This window comes from Peromyscus leucopus, chromosome 22 (genome assembly GCF_004664715.2).
Source record: "Peromyscus leucopus breed LL Stock chromosome 22, UCI_PerLeu_2.1, whole genome shotgun sequence".
NCBI classification, from domain to species: Eukaryota; Metazoa; Chordata; class Mammalia; order Rodentia; family Cricetidae; genus Peromyscus; species Peromyscus leucopus.
Window position 1 is genome coordinate 49,177,342 of NC_051081.1, and position 15,758 is coordinate 49,193,099.

Sequence of the window (15,758 nt, forward strand, 5' to 3'; positions counted from 1 at the left end):
GCCGACTGAGACTACACTCAGGAATTCAGGACCCAGGTATAGAACCAAGCCTTTGGGGTAAGGGGTTTTTCAAAGGCAAAACCACATCCTGGTGTCTTGCTTGGCAGCTGCAGAGGAAGGTTTTATGCAAACAGGCAGGCAGTTTAACAGAAGTTAACACAAGCAGCGGTGTGTGTGTGTGTGTGTGTGTGTGTGTGTGTGTGTGTGTGTGTGTGTGTGTGCAGAACAGACTGTAACAGAAGGTACGGCAGCCTAGCTGAGGGTAGAACTGGGTGATGATTTTCCATGGGATTCTCCCTCGAGGAGATGAAATTCTAGTTAAGCCTACAGTGGCCTCAGCAAGAATCCAAGATGGAGGACCCCCTGCACTGCCCTGCCCTGTCACAGGGGACTGAGTTGAATGGGAACCAAAGGTTAAACTTTGTCCTTAATACCGGAAGAAGCTCTCTCTATTCCATACCTGAACAGTGCTTCCCACCTGCTGTTCCCGGGCAGGGTGCTAAAAAGATGAAATTGGAAAGGATTGGAGGAAGAATTGGGGGAAAGGAAGTTGGAAATAACCATTACCAGTAACCATTGGAGACACTGTAATAGAAGGGAATGGAAAATGGGATGTCTGAGGTCAAGAAAGCATTGTCTTTCAGCTGGGAGAGGTGGCGGTGGGTCGGGATGCCATCGGAAATAAGAAAGAAAAGGTGAGGGAGGGGCTGGCTGGTGAGGTGTTTCCGTAGCTGAAGGTGCTTGCTGCCAAGCCCGATGACCTCGGGTTCAGTCTGTGGTGAACCCCACGTGGTGGGAGAGAATTGACTCGTACAGGATGTCCACTGCACACCTGTGTGCACATGTACCCAAGTAGATGTTATAATAAAGACTGTTCTAAAGCAAGCATGACATTAGAGAAATCAGCTCACGGTGTCTGTACAGAGATGGCGTGCTGGCTGGTTTTATGTCAGATAGACACGAGCTGGAGTCATCTTCGAAGAGGGAACCTCAGTTGAGAAAATGCCCCCACCGTGGTCAGTGAGTGCGCCTCCTAGAGGCCTGGAGGAGGAGTAGCAGGATGGAGGAGGCCTCCTGACCCATCCGTGAGAGAGTCCCCGTCCCTGCCCCAGCACACACACACACACACACACACACACACACACACACACACACACACACACACACACACACACGGAAGAGGAAGTTCCTATTCTCTGATGGTCCTTGCTCCTGGTCCAACCCGAATGGGACTTCAAAGCCGGCAGATGGGAAGGAGTCCAGCGATGTTCTTCAAGGAGCCCTGAGTTTCTTTTAGATAGAGGACAGAGTAATGAACCCTAGACTCAGGATTGGAGGGCTTTTCAAGTCCAGCCGGCCGGAACAGCCACTCGGTTGGATTTCCCCGACTGTACCCCCTCCCCACCCCATCCCCCGGCTCACGTCCACTTTCTGCTCACACGCTGGCTGATCCTAGGCCTTCAGCCCTCTCTTCCTCTAGCCCCTCCGGAGTTGTGCTGCATGAATGTAACCTCAGAAGCTCTCCTCCCCGGGGCCCCACTCCCACCTCTGTGCCCTCACCCCGATGGCCGCTGTTCCTCTTTTGGAGACCCCTTGTGCCCACCAGTCTCGCAAGCCTGGCCTGGCCAGTGGTTGCCTCTTCCTGAGAATTTCCCTTCTAGTCTGGGCCTGCCTGCTCCCTGCAGTTAGTTCCCTTTCACACAGGGGACAGGCTCTGGGGTCCCTTCCTGGAGGGGCCGTTCCTTCTCCTGTACCTCTTCTTGATGTCCCACGGCCAGCTGCCAGACTCATGGCTGCTGGTGCCCTTTCCGCTTCCCCGCTCCCCCAGTGACAGAGTCCTGGTGTGCTCAGTTGATTCACCCACTAAACAGAGGCCCTGCCAGCTTCTGTTTTCACAGGATGACGGACAGACGGAAGAGCCACAGGAATGGAGGCCGAGCACTCTGTGGCGTAAGGCTGAACAGAATCCCAGCAGGCCCCGGAGCTTACATCCGAAGGCCTGTGGCGTGGTGGGGGACTGACCTGGGGACCCCAGAGCCACAGCAGACTGCAAGGTGAGCTTGGCTGCAGTGCTCAGGGAGGACGGAGCCTTGGCCACCGTGACTGGTACAGAAGAGGGGACTCAAGCCGGGACAGGTGTGTCTCCATATCAGCTCTGTCACCCCAGGCCATGAGGATGAGTGACGCTCTACAGTCTTAGGTCCTGCCTTCCCCCCGCCCCATTTCCACAGTCCCACAGCCACTGCCCCTGCTCCCCCTCTCCCCTCTGCACCCCAGACGGTAGAGTCAGGGATCCTCGGACCAGGCGGTGAGAAACTGTAATCCTTTAATGATGGAGGGCTTTCCGAAGCCAGCATGGAGTCTGTTAGTGAAGACAACAGAGGAAACAGGAGGAGACCTGGGTCTGGTCTAGACTTGCTCCTGGCTGAGCTGCCGGTTAGTGGCACAGCCACTTAACCTGCTGTTCCTTGGTGTGTGCATCTGTAAAATGGGTTTAATAGTATCTGTCCCCTGAAGACTTCAGAGAGACTTCGTGGAGCTTAATGAGTGAAGTCCATTAAAGCCCTCAGAAGAAAGGTGGAGCTAAATACAAAGCACTATTGTAATTACCCTGCAGGTTCTCGGAGCCAGGTCGGATCTTGTTTTAAGAGGGTTACCATGACGATGGATTTGTTTTAAAAACTCGAGTTTCAAAGGCATCGCTGCAAGTCTCCAATAAGGAGTGAATTTCATCTTGCTAGTTTTTGTTACGGGGGTGGGGAGTGGGGTTCAGAGCCTCACAACCACTTACTAACTGTCAGGTGATGATGCCCACAGCCGCTGTTGAGGGTGACTTCTTGCTCTGAGTGGCAAGGACCAGAGTACCCTCCTGAGCACCTAGTGAGTCTCTTTTTGAGACAGAGTCTCTCTGTATAGCCTTGGCTGTCCTGGAACTCACTCTGTAGACCAGGCTAGCTTCGAACTCCACAGCCTGTCTCTGTCCCACTAGGATCAAAGGCATGCACCGCCCGGCCTGGTGAATCTTAATGAACATTGTCCATTTCGTAAGTCCACAGCACCCAGTGCTCGACATGCTCAGGGTGGTTGCTGGTCGCATGGAGGAGACACAGTCCCGATTGTACTGGAAACAGAATTTGCTAGAAAGCTGTTACCTGGAGTTCTGAGAGGCCAAGAAGCCTCCAAGGTCTGCAGTTTTGCAAGCTGGAGATTCAGGGCAGCTAAGGATAGAAGCTGCAGTCCACTGGCCATGGTTTGCAGACCTGTGAAGAGCTGGACTTTCAGACCGGCTCTGCCTGCAGAAAGGGCAGGACTGGAGGGCACTCAGCTACACCCTGCCGTTCCACTCCGGCCTTCCATGGGCTGGGTGAGGCCAGCACTAACGGTCACATCCATTGCTTTAGGCAGCGTGTGGACGGGGTCCAGTCAAGTTCACATAGACTTCCTATCTCACTGACATGTGCCATGCTCCGGTGACATGACAGCTAAATGGTTTACATGCCTTCTCTTCTGGTGTTGGTCGGGCCTGAGGCAAAGTTCTTTGCTGTATGGACCTTCATCTCCTCACCTGAAGGATGGGACTAGAAACAGGACCTGCCTCACAAGTCATGTTCATCAACGGTCACTCAAGGCATGAAGGGCAGACCAGCTCAGCAGCCCATGTGTCACGGGAGGTCCAGAGCCTTACCTGAGGCCCATGTCTCCTGGACAAACCACGATCCACGGGTCCCTCTATGGCCCTATTGGGTCATCTCTGCCCCCCTGGGTCAGCAGAGACCTTCTTGACTGCAGCAGCATCCCTAAGGTAACAGAGACTGGGGTGGAGGGAGGCCGATCTGAGGTGGTTGATATTCATGGAGTGTGTTAGTGTGGAAGGCACAGGCTGGAGGTGTGGCTCAGTCCTGACATCACACAAAATAAAAGGGGTGTAGGGAAGAAGTCAGTGAAAAAGCGCGCCGAGGCGGCTGGGGTGAGTTTGGTGGACAGTACTCACATTTCAGCTACCACCAATGGAGGCAGGTGAGAGTCTTCCCAACCTACCCCACCAGGTGAGAGTCCTCCCAACCTACCCCCACCAGGTGAGAGTCCTCCCAACCTACCCCCACCAGGTGAGAGTCCTCCCAACCTACCCCCACCAGGTGAGAGTCCTCCCAACCTACCCCCACCAGGTGAGAGTCCTCCCAACCTACCCCCACCAGGTAAGTGTCCTCCCAACCTACCCCCACCAGGTGAGAGTCCTCCCAACCTGCCCCCACCAGTTCTTGAAGGCCAAGTCTGAACACCAGCTCCAGATAAGAAAACTCAATCCGTCACTTATGTTCTCTGGGCATCAGAGTCCTCCAGTCAAGCACGAGCTAACAGTCCCCACACTGCAGGACCCCTGGCCTGTTGCCTGCCTATCCTGGGCAGCCTTTCCTCAGGCGCTGTGCCGTCCCAGGCGAGAGCTCCGAACACCGGGAGTCCTCCCTCTACGGAAGCTCGTGGAACTAGTCTGGACCGGCAGGCACATGGACCTCGTGGAGCCTGACCATTGGCTTCAGCAGTTAGCAGCGCTTTGGCACCGTTTGGATGCATCAGTGAAGAAGATTTGGGAACCAGCTGTACGAGTCGGGAATCAATACCGATTATTAAAAGATGGAGAAGGGTGGCAGGACCTCCCTCCTAATTAGTGACGTTGAGGACAATAGTGAGGCCAGTGTTCATTCCCACTCAGATCCTGAGGTGGTCGAGGCGGGGATTTTCTTACCTGTTGCTACAGAATGTTTTCTGTGTACGTGAACTAAATGGGGTAGTGCAGATTCCTCCCAAACATCATAGGCTGGAGCTGTAATCACAGACCAGCCTGGAGCACTCACCACGCGGAGCACTCCCACGCAGAGCACTCCCACAGGCGGAGCACTCCCACACAGAGCACTCCCACGCAGAGCACTCCCACACACAGAGCACTCCCACATGCAGAGCACTCCCACACAGAGCACTCACCACACAGAGCACTCCCACACAGAGCACTCCCACACAGAGCACTCACCACTGTGGGTATGCTGCCCTGCTTTCAGAGGCTGCTTGCCCTTGGCTGTGGGGCCGTGCAGACTGCAGTGAGTCTTAGGACTCATGCGTGGGGAACTTGGCCACATCTGTTGTGCCCACTGGAAGGAGAGCAGGGACCTCAGCATGGCTGTGCCTGCACACGCCTAGGGTCACAGACCTGTGTGGGTAAAGGTCTCCACTGCACCTTGGAAAGATGTTAGGTGTCACAAATTGTCAGATTCAGAAACTCAGGCTTCCCAGGTGAAAAAGAGGACAGTAGAGTAGACAGGGCTAGGGCCAGCTGGCTAAGTGGTGGGCTTGATGCCGCCTGGCACAGTCTGTGAGGTGGCTGGGCGAAAGAGGGAGGGAGGGGGGAGGGAGGGAGGGGGGAAGGGAGGGAGGGAGGGAGGAAAAAAAAGAGAGGAAAAAAGGAAGGAAGGAAGGAGAGAGAGAAAGAAAGGAAGGAAGGAAAGAGAGAGAGAGAAAGAAAGAAAGAAAGAAAGAAAGAAAGAAAGAAAGAAAGAAAGAAAGAAAGAAAGAAAGAAAGAAAGAAAGAAAGAAAGAAAGAAGAAAGGAAAGGAAACAAAAAAAAACCTGAGTTCCGGTGGGAGACTACGAAGTGACCGGCCAGTAAATGGCAGAGCCGGGATTTGAACACAGCAAGGCTGACTGGCAAGTCCTCATGGACTGGACAGAACAGTGGCAGTCAAGTCCCCGGTGTGGCTAGGACCCACAGGGAAGGCGTGCTTCAGAGAGAACCGACTGAGGCCGGCACGGAACCCTGGGCCTCCCTAACGGAGCGTCCAGCGGAGGAGAAGAAACGGGGGCTGAAGCAGGAGGCCTGAGAAGGGAGGTGGGGTGGACCTTCACTGGGGCGAGGTGGGGAGAGCCTCCTTCACTGGACACCAGCTCAGGAGGTCTGTGGTGAAGAGTATCAAGCCCACAGTAGACTGCTCCAGAACTGTGAGCTCACCCACGGGGGGGCACACAACACTCTCTGAAGACATTTCTGCTGCAAAATAATGGTTTGTCCCTCAGGGGTTGGCCTTGCAAGTAGGGTCATTGCCTTTCATGTAACCAAGCAGAGCTCCATGTGGAGAGAGGCCAGGACTCTGCACTGTGAGACCGCTGTGGTTTGCACCCCATCTTCCCCCACTGCCCTCAGGCTGGGAGTTCTCAGGGCCACGTTCAAAGCATAGGCTACCACCCCAGAGTGGCCCACCTCCCACGGTTCTCCTTTTGCTCGTACTTTTAAATCTCAGCTTTCCTTAGCCGGCCTGGCTCTTGACCTAACCCTCACTTCAGCCGCTCCCAGCCCTGGCAGGTTCCAGGAAGAACGGCTTGTGTGCCTGGCTCCTAGCCAAGCGATAAATAATAGGTGACCACGGTGATCATGGCCAAGGCCAGGAGCAGACCATGTCTCCTCCCTGGGGAGCTGAGGGTCCTGAAAAGGCCAACATGGAAAGCCATCAGCCTGCCGGAGTTAGGTGAATGTTACCAACTGTAAAGAAGGTCTCCCTTTCAGTTCCCAGTAACCATTGTGACCCCATGGGCCACACTGCCACTGCCCACCCGGTGCCCTCACCTGCAGAGCCACCTAGGACCCTGATGACCACACACGCAGTTCTAAGAAAAAAGCAGGTTCGATGCTTGGGTTTGCATTTAACTGAGGGGAACAAGGGGGTCAGCGGATATGTCAGAGGAGGATAATGAGGTGTCCATCTGGATATTGTCCTCATCCTTCCTGGCTGTGTGTGTGTGTGTGTGTGTGTGTGTGTGTGTGTGTGTGTGTGTGTGTGTGTGTGACAGCTGTGGCCTTGGAAATGCTGCAAGACCAAGGAGATGAAATGGAATGGGGCCGTGAGAAGACTCCGCAGGGCTCCGCAGGCAGACTCACCTGGTGCTCATGGTGCAGGCCTTCCGTACTCCAGGGCACTTGTGGGGGGGAACCCATGAGCGGATCTTTGGACTTTCTGGGCACCTGGGAAGAGAAAAGCAGAGACTGAAGCCCAAACAAGTGCAAACAGGATCCCAGGGAGGAGGGGGTTCCCTCGATTTCATTGGAGCAGGTAGAGTGAGCACCCTTTGGAGACTGGGTGGCCCTCTGCATTCTGGTACCTTTTTTTTTAAGCTCAGGTCATCTCCAGAAAGCAACCTAGAAGACCTCAGGCTTCCTGCCAGCTGCAGCCTTTTCCTGTGGAAACCCTAGAGGCCCTGGGCCCCAGAGCTGGAGCATGGCCCCGATCCCGCCGGATATATTTGCAGAAGTGCTCAGAAGTGCTCGCCAGCACGCCCCGTTTGGAAATGTCTTAAGATAGGAAACACAGTTGTCCCTGATGAGTGCCTAGGTGACAGGGGATGCTGCAAAACAGAATCATTTCCTCCCAGGCTGCCAAGTGTGGGGGTCCTGCCCTGCCTCTGCACATCCTGCAGGAATGACTCAACTTGAGTTTCCCTCCCGACTCTTAAGTGGTTTCCATTCAGGAGGCCAGCGTCTGCAGGGGCTGCGTCCTCCTACTCCCCAGCAGCAATATGGCTGCCTTCGGTGCCTAGAAAGCAGGCCCAGCTCAGCCGCGCCACAGTCACACCGTTGACTGTGGCAATCCCCGACAGAAGCGACTGGAGAAAGGAAGGGCTGGCTTTGGCTCACAGTTTGGGACTGTCGTCCACAGCGGTTGGGGAAGGCATGGCGGCGGCAGCGTGAGGCCCCTAGATACATTGCATTTGCGGTCCAACTGAGAAAGATGAGTGGATACTGGTCCTCAGCTCTCTCTGTCCTTTGTCTTCAGTCCAGGACCCCAGCCCAGGGAACAGTGCTGCCCCCAGTGAAGGTGGGTTTTCCCACCCTAATTAATCAAGAAACCCTCAGACATGCCCAGAGATTTGTCTCCTAGGTGACTCTAGATCCTGTCAGGTTGACAAATTAGGCAGTGCTGGGGGTGGGGGGCGGGTACATGCCGAATGACCTTTTAACCATTATTCTTAAAAGATTTTTAAATTTTTATGTGTATATGCATGTGTGTCAATGTGCGTGTACGTGTGCGTGCGTGCGTGCGTGCGTGCGTGCGTGCGTGTGTGTCTGTGTCTGTGTGTGTGTGGGCAGGTGCCTGTCACGGCCAGAAGAGGGGCTGGATTCCCAGGAGCTGGAGTTTCCTGCTGCCCCATGTGGGTGACGAGCACTGAACTCGGGTCCTTGTGAAGCACTCTCTCAACTGCAAAGTCATGGCTGCAGCCCTCATTTTAAAAGTCTTTAAGCATGCGGGGCTGTGGCCGAGGTATGTGCACGCTGCTGTGTGGCATCCCCACCATCCGCCTCCAGAGCTTTGTCATCTGCCCTGCTGACACCCTGCGCCCCTTGACCCTAAGCCTCCCAGCTGCTGGTGACCTTTGTGCTGACTGTGAGGTTGCCTCATCTCCTGGGATCATCCAGGCGTGACCTTGTGTGTCTCGCCCCTCTCACTATCAGTGTGGTGTTCAAGGCTGGTCTCTGTGGTAGCACAGTGGGTGTCTCCCCTCCCCGCAGCTGAGTAACAACCCTCTTGTGTGCGCGCACACCACCTTCCGCCCATCTGTCCTCGGTCACTGGGGACAGTTGGCTCCCTCCCTCCTTCTGGTTATCATGCCTTGTGCAGCTGTGAACACTGTTGGACCTTGTGAGGAGTTACTAAGGTTTTTTTTTTTTTCCATCATTGTAAAGAAGGAGTTATTTAGTGTGTCTGTGCGTCTGTGTGTCTGTATGTCTGCCGGAAGAAACCTTGCAGTTGATTCTCTTTTTTTCACTGTATGGGTCCTGAGGATCAAACTCGGGTTGTCAGGATTGACTGCAGGCACCTTTACCCTGCTGTGGAATATTCCTTTAACTATGTAAAGGTGTGATACATTTCTTTATGTTTTGGAATATGCATTAACTATGTAAAGGTGTGTTGTATTTGTTTCCGTTGCATTTGTTTAACGATTGAAGATGTGTTGCTTTGCCTGCCTAAGATACCTGATTGGTCTACTAAAAAGCCAAACAGCCAATCGCTAGGCAGTACAGAGACAGGTGGGGCTGGTGGGAATAAGTAGGAGGAGACATCTAGGCTCACAAGGGGAAAGAGAGGGAGACACCTGGAGTCAGCCTCCAGCCATCCAGACACGGAAGAAGCAAGAAAAGTAAGATATACAGGATGAAGGAAAAGCAAAATCCCCGAGGCAACATGTGGATGAAGAGAAACAGGTTAAGTTAAAAAGCTGGTGGGACGAGCATAAGATAAGTTTGGAGCTGGTGGTCCAAACAAAGCCTGCTGCATTCTCACTGAGCCATCTCAGAGACCCCTCCCTGTTTTTCCCTGTAGCCTCTCAGCATCTTTCCAGGTGCGTAGGAACCACCAGAAGAAGAAACCACTATCCAAGCCCTTTGACCACTTTTAATTGGGTCGTATTTTATTATTGTTGCTTTATGGATGTTATTTATATATTCTGGACAGTGTCCCCATATCCTGGTATTTTATTTGTACCTGTGCATGCATTTATTGCTGCAACAGGAAGTCAGGTTTGTGGGGAATGGACTGGGTGGCTTCTTAGTCACTTCCTGCTCCCAGTGTTACTATAGGGCGTCTCCAGGGTACCCCGTGATCAGTGTCCAGGTTCTTTGTATTTCGAGCAACAAGAACAGAGTAGCATCGAAAGTATAGATCTATTAGGAGTGGGTATAGAAGCACAGAATGCAGTCCACAGAATGGAAATGGACTCCAACAGCCATGGGACTTGGGAGCCCCAGTGTGGGGTCCAGAGGATCTTATTGCACAGGAAAGAGAGGTGTTCCCTAAAAGGCAGAGCCTTCTTTGGCTGTTGTAGGTGATGGTGTTTTCTGGAGAGGGGGTGTATAATCATTGGGGTGGTCTAGGGCAGTCTGAGTGACAGGTTGTTGGGTAGAGGAGGTCCTGGAGTTAAAGTTTTGTTTTGTTTTTTTGAGACAGGGTTTCTCGGTGTAACCTTGATTGTCCAGGATCTTGCTCTATAGACCAGGCTGGCCTTGAACTCACAGAGATCCACCTGCCTCTGCCTCCCAAATGCTGGAATTAAAGGTGTGGGCCACCATTGTCTGAATGGAGTTGACTTTTTTTACGATTCATAGCCACATGTATCTGATTCTCTCTTCCTGCCTCATAGGGAAGAGAAAGGGTTCTCAAAGACTAACCTAGGGAGAGAGGGGGCCAGTGTCAGAGTTGAGCCTCTGGTGACTGATGTCTGCAGTGCAATATCCAGAGGGACCTGTCCTGACTGGTTTTATGTCAACTTGACACAAGCTAGAGTCATCTGAAAGGAGGGAGCCTCAGTTGAGAAAATGCCTCCGTAAGATCCACCTATAAGATATTTTCTTAGTGATTGATGGAGGAGGGCCTAGCTTGTGGGTGGTGCCATCCCTGGACTGGTGGTCCTGGGTTCTATAAGAAAGCAGACTGAGCAAGCCATGGGGAGCAAGCCAGTAAGCAGCAGCCATCCCTGGCCTCTGCATCAGCTCCTGCCTCCAGGTTCCTGCCCTGTGTGAGTCCCTGTCCTGATTTCCTTTGATGATCAACAGTGATGCGGAAGTGTAAGTCAGATCAGCCCTTTCCTCCCAAAGTTGCTTTGATCATAGTGTTTCATCACAGCAGTGGGGTAGCCTGAACTAAGCAGGACCTTTGGAGACAGGTGAACTGGAGCCTGCTTCTTCCCAGCTCCCATAATGGACTCAGCAGTATGTCCAAAGGTGATTGCATGTCCCCTAAGGCCAGCAGACCCTTGACCTGTCTAACCCAGGCACCTCTGACATCACCCAAGAGAGTTGTTTGCAGAATTTCCCAGTAACCCCAAGCTCCCAGGAAAGGGTCACATTCTTTCTCCCAGCCTGACTTCCGGCTGGCTCCCTCCAGGCACAGCAGGCCACCTCTGTCCTATCCTCACAGGTAAGTGGACAGGCTGCCTGGCTTTTCAGAGTTCAAGGCCAAAACTAATAAGCACCCTTGAGGCTCTCCCAGTGGGGAGACTTGTCCTGGGGTGGGCGCCACCAGGCACCAGTTGGGCACTGGGAAATAGCCATCTCTCGTGGAGGAGACGGGACACTATATTGAGTCAAATGTCAATTCTGTGACTGAAACCTCTGCTCTCTACCCCCTAAACCAATGTGATGGATGAATGTCTGAGGGGGGACAGTCTGTTGTCTTAGGAGACCTGCTTCAGGCTGACAACGGATGCGCCCATCCTGTACTCAGGTGTTTGTTTAGTAACGTGTACCCAGTAAACCTTCACTCATCTGGACTGACCAGTCATTTTCGAGGTTACGAGAATAAATAAGATTATTAAAGTCTGGCACAGTGATGTATCCAGAAGATCCCGGGCACATATGGAACCCTTCCAGTAGCCCTTGAGACAGAGGCAGACCGCTACTCCATTTTGCCTGAGTGCAAGTTCACAGGCTGCTTGTCCAGACTGGCGGCAGTTAGGTTAGAAGTGGACCGGGCACATGACCAATGGTGGGGCCACTCACATTAGACTCTGCCAGATGCCGTCAGATGTGGCGTAACATCTAACGGCCTGGAACTTCTCTCATCCCATAGAAGGAATGAACAGCTGGGCAGACAAATGGAGCCGGCCACGCATGTAGCAGGGTCCACGCGCTCAGACAGTGGAGCAGTGGCTGGCCCACTCTCCTTGGGAGAGCAGTGGTTTGCCCTCTCTCCCTCTTTCTCTTCTCAGATCTGGACCCAAGGTGTGCTGACCTCGTTTGAGATGTGAAGACCAGAGAACGTTATATAGAACAGTGGTCCTCAGCCTGTGGGCCATGACACCTTTGGAATCAAACAACCTTTCACAGGGGCTGCCTAAGACCATCAGATATTTACATTATTTACAAGAAAACAGATATTTACACTACAATTCATAGCAGTAGCAAAATTACATTTATGAAGTAGCAATGAAAATAATTCTATGGTTGAGGGGTCACCACAACATGAGGAACTGTATTAAAGGGTCGCAGCATCAGGAAGGTTGAGAACCACTGGGCTGTAGGATGTAACAGAACCCAGAGACAAAAGGAATCTGGGTCTCCAAGACCTTTCTGGAGTAAGGCTTCTTAAACTTTCCCCATTGGTGATCTGTCTCCCTCCCCTCCTCCCTCCTGCCCCCCTTCCTCCTCTCTCTTAGAGTGAATTTAATTGAATTAATAAGAGAGAGGGAAGCTGAGCCGGTGGCGGTGGCGGCGGCGGCCATGCCCCACACCTTTACTCCCAGCTCTCAAGTGGGTCTCTGTGAGTTCAAGGCCAGCCTGGTCTACAGAGTGAGTTCCAGGACAGCCAGAGCTGCACTGAGAAACCCTGTCTCGAAAGAAGAAAAGAAAAAAGAGTGAAGATGTGTTTGCTACCTACATGAAATGAGACCTTTAAAGAACAGTGAGCCAGGCATGGTGGCAGCACACTTCCAATCCTACTCAGGAGGCAGAAGCAGGCAGATCTCTGAGTTCCAGGCCAGCCTGGGCTACAGAGCGAGTTCCTGGCTAGCCAGGGATACATGATGAGACCCTGTGTCTTAGTTAAAGTTTCTGTTGCTGTAAAGAGACACCATGACCACAGGAACTCATAAAGAAAACATTTAATTGGGGTGGCTCCCTTCCAGTTTCAGAGGTTCAGTCCATTATCATCACGACAGGGAGCATGGCGGCATGCAGGCAGACGCGGCACTGGAGCTGAGAGTGCTACGTCTTACAGGCAATAGGAAGTTGACTGATTGTCACACTGAGGGAGGCTTGATCCAAAGAGACCTCAAAGCCCACCCCCACAGTGACGCACTTCCTCCAACAAGGCCACACCCCCTAATAATGCCACTCCCTTTGGGGGTCATTTTCTTTCAAACCACCACACCCCCGTCTTTAAAAAAAAAACCAGGAGCTGGAGAGATGGCTCAGCAGTTAAGAAGAGAACTGCTGCTCTTGTAAAGGACCTGGGTTCCGTTCCGGTGCCCAGATGGCGACTCAGAATCACCAGTAGCTTCAGTTCCAGGAGGTCCAACACCCTTCTCTCACCTCCCCAGGCACCAGGCATGTATGCATGTGGTGCATGCGCATGCATGCGGGCAGAACACTCACAAAAAATAAAAATAAATCCTTGAAACAGCAATAACATCAATGCACAAAAGGGGCAGCTGTGCTGATGACATTTTCTCCGTGTCTGTCCCGGTCGAGAACAAACGGAAGTTTCCGTTTTAAGTTCCTTTTCAAAATGCCGAATGGTGACGTAATCTGACTTCATGTCAGTGAACACCTTTAACAGTTCTCCATGTTACCGTTTCTAAGTCTCTTTGGCGTGATACGGTCATAAATGACAAGCCCAGGAGTTCCATGTTTTCAACATGAGCAGCAAAAATACCTTGCTGAAGAATTAACACGTTCCTTCCACAAGACCCTTACTGTTAGTAACTCCAGCAGGCTTCCTCGGCACAATGGAAACTTGCGGAGGGCTCGCTCAGCATTTACCCAAGTTAAGATCTTAAAAGGTGAGAATTTCTTGTTCAAGTCAAGAACAGTATTGGCAGAATTGCTCTATAAACTCTGGTCCAGGCACACTGGCAAATTCCATCTCCTCTTCAAAGCTCTCAGTGTGTTCTTGGTCTGGTAGCGAGCGGCTGGGATATCTGCAGGAGGCTCTGTAGGGTGGCATCATCTTTTAGGTTACATTGACCAGGTGATGCTCCTCCGGAAATGACGCTTGCATGCATGTCCAACTCGAAGGCTCCAGCACCAAGCTCCTCTTTGTCCAACTGGGTCTGGGTGTTATAGTCCTCCATGACAGCGTGGGGAGGGATGATGAGCACCTCCTCACGGCTCTTGGACTCTCTCCCTCTGGGACAGAGCCAAGTGGAATGTCTCCTTCGCACAGTGTGCCTGGGGCTGGAGGTGCAGGCTGCCAGCTGCCAACTGCAAAGGTCGCCCAGTCAGCCAGGTTCTGGGGCAAGGCTTCGCTGCAGAAGATGCCACTGAGGTTAAGACAGCTTGCTGAGACTCAGCCTTCCCCACTTTATACACAGTCCCTTTTCACCAGGGAAATTTTGACACGACCTTGAGTAAATAAGTAGATAGATTGATGTATACAAACCAAATGTTTACTGACAATAAATCATAAAGTTCTTATAAAACAACTCTTTTAGTATGCATGTAATTTTGCTCTGCATTAACAAGGAATGCAAATTTGCATACTAATGATGGATGTGCTTATATATTTTTACATAAAGAATTAAGGCTAGAGGTTGGGGATTTAGCTCAGTGGTAGAGTGCTTGCCTAGCAAGCACAAGGCTCTGGGTTTGGTCCTCAGCTTCAAAAAAAAAAAATTATTGGGCCAGGTGGTAGTGGTGGCGCACGCCTTTAATCCCAGCACTCAGGAGGCAGAGGCAGGCGGATCTCTGTGAGTTCGAGGCCAGCCTGGTCTACAGAGCAACTTCCAGGACAGGCTCCAAAGCTACACAGAGAAACCTTATCTCAAAAAACAAACAAACAAAGATACTAGTTTTATATGGCTAGATACTGTGGGATATATTCATTATTTTTCAGACGTGATCAGTGTTTGTATTTTATAACCATCTATGCTGAGAATGCTGTTTTGCATAAATATTAGTGTAAAATGAAAGAATTATATCCAGGGCTATTCCAGAAGTTGTTAGAAATTCTGACCCTCATCTGAAGCCAGATTCATTTAAGGCAGCAGTTCTCAACCTTTGGATCACAACGCCTTGGGGGGAGGGGGTGTCACCTGTCAGATACGCTGCATATCAGATATTTATATTATGATTCATAACCATAGAAAAATTATAGTTGTAAAGTAGCAATAAAATAATTTTATGGTTGGGGGTCACCACAAAATGAGGAGCTGTATTAAAGGGTCGAAGCGTTAGGAAGGTTGAGAACCACTGATTTAAGGTTTGTATATTATATATATATATTTTTATATATCTTATATATTTATATATATTTTATATATATCTATATATTTATATTTATATATTATTATTATATATATTTTATATATCTTATATATCTTATATATTTATATATTTTATATATATCTTATATATTTATATATATTTTTTAAATGTAACTCAAATCCATAACTCCAACAGGAACTTTGGAAGTGTAGCACTCTCGCACCACACATTCTGAAGATAGGCTGATTTGATATTCTTGTGCTGAGGCGTGATGGTGGAAAAATACTTCGGGTATTTGCTTTTCATAATTCAACTGTTGTCTGTGGAAGGGTAGAGAATCTGTGGTAGGTAAAAACATTGCACATTCTGGCACAGAACAGTCTCGAACCTGGACTGAGGTGTCTCAGGCAGCATTGGCTGGTGTCATGTGGCATGACGTCACGCACCGCACAGACTGCGTGTCGCATGTTCTGAACCCAGACTGCGGTGACGTCACATGGTGCGGCACGGACAAGCTGGCAGAAACGCGTCAGATTTGTTGCGCGTTTGAATTCAGTTTTGGTAATTGCACACCCAGAGGCCCTTTACCACTGGGCGAAGTTTCCACAGCACCCTGTGTTCAGTTTCATGACCCCACGTGAGAGGACGCCTCCCTCGCAGTTAAGCCGGGTCCTGGATCGGATCCACTCCAAAGCTCCGTCTGTTTTCTTCCAGGCTGTTTCGTGAGAGAAACGGGCGCTTTCTTCAGGCTGTTGTGACCATCCCTCTTGCTGCTCAGCTTCCCAACTCAATGTGATGTGAA